Here is a 1198-nt window from a genome sequence, read left to right on the forward strand (position 1 = left end):
CCGCTACTGAGCTGCCATCGCTATTCCACCGTCACCGTCAAAGGGGTTCTGCCAGGAGAGAGGAGACGGGGATGCGTGAAGAAGGGTAGAGGTTCGAGGCTGAGATGGTTCTCATCACTGCCGTCTACCTCTGTCACTATCGACCTTCTGCTCCGTGGTGCTTGGCTGGCGCTTCTGATACTGTCGCCGGAGTTCTGAGGCCACCGGAACCACTACCAGAGCTTCTGGCTACTTCTGCCATCGTCGGAAAAAGTTTGCCGGTAAGAGTTTCATTTGAGGTTTCTGCCTTTTTGGATTTCGAGAAGGTTTTAATGTTGCGCGGTTTTTTATAGTTGATCTACCGGAGCTTCTGGCCGCCGCCGGAGCTGCTGCCGGGCCGGTTCGAAATTGCAGCTGCTTCGTGTTGTTATTCCGGTAAGAGATTATGTTTCGAAAGCCCTACGTTAGTATCCCGTACGTGTATTAAAGCCTTTACAGTATTAATGTTCTTAGAGTTTAGTAACTGAGGTTGCTTGTTGTAATTTAGAGTTGTTTATGCGGCTGCGAAAATGTGTGGGGCTGTGCTTTGAAGCTGCCTTTGATTTCGAGTTGAGGCGAAAAGAACTTATGAGGCGTTTGGATTATGGAATTTGCGTTTTGAGGTAGGGGTGTTTTCCAAAAACTATATTTTATATATTGGAATTATTACATATGGATACTGATGTGAGTGAATGTGTATTTGGTGATTGTATCGGCCTTATGTATGGCTTGATTTGCCTTGGTTGGTTATGAACGTCTGTTGGTTGAATTGTTGTGTGGTTTTGTGAAACAAAATACTTTTCAAGTTGATTCTTTTAAAGCTTTGAGATCGAGTTTAACCCGTTGAGAATTGATTTGAGTTAATTTTATTGAGAATGTGAAAAATAGAATCCACTCTTGAATTCAGTCTGGCTTGCTTTAAATGATCTGGTTTTCGATACATGGTTGTTACTGAATCGTTTCCTTGAAACTTTAGGAACGTGTTTATTCGGCTGATAATGATTTGATTTTGAAATGGTTTTCTTGAAATATGGTATTGAGATTATTTGTTGGATTTTGGCTTGCCTTTGAATTGATTTTGGATTCTGGGCTATTGGAAAAAGATTGTGGAATGGTTTTGTTGGGACCCGAACCGGGTGGCAAAGTCCAAGTTTTAGGGGAGATGCTGCCGAAATTTCTA

At 42.6% G+C, this 1198-nt stretch overlaps 1 long non-coding RNA gene across 1 annotated transcript in view; it reads left to right on the forward strand.

Moving 5' to 3' along the window:
• The window catches only part of LOC110262867, a 4102-nt gene continuing 3158 nt past the window's right edge, over nt 255–1198 (forward strand). The window contains exons 1-2 of the long non-coding RNA XR_002347880.1: nt 255–414; nt 527–641. This is a non-coding gene — a long non-coding RNA (uncharacterized LOC110262867). The remainder of the gene's footprint in view (nt 415–526; nt 642–1198) is intronic.

Source organism: Arachis ipaensis, chromosome B05 (assembly GCF_000816755.2).
Source record: "Arachis ipaensis cultivar K30076 chromosome B05, Araip1.1, whole genome shotgun sequence".
Classification (NCBI taxonomy): Eukaryota; Viridiplantae; Streptophyta; class Magnoliopsida; order Fabales; family Fabaceae; genus Arachis; species Arachis ipaensis.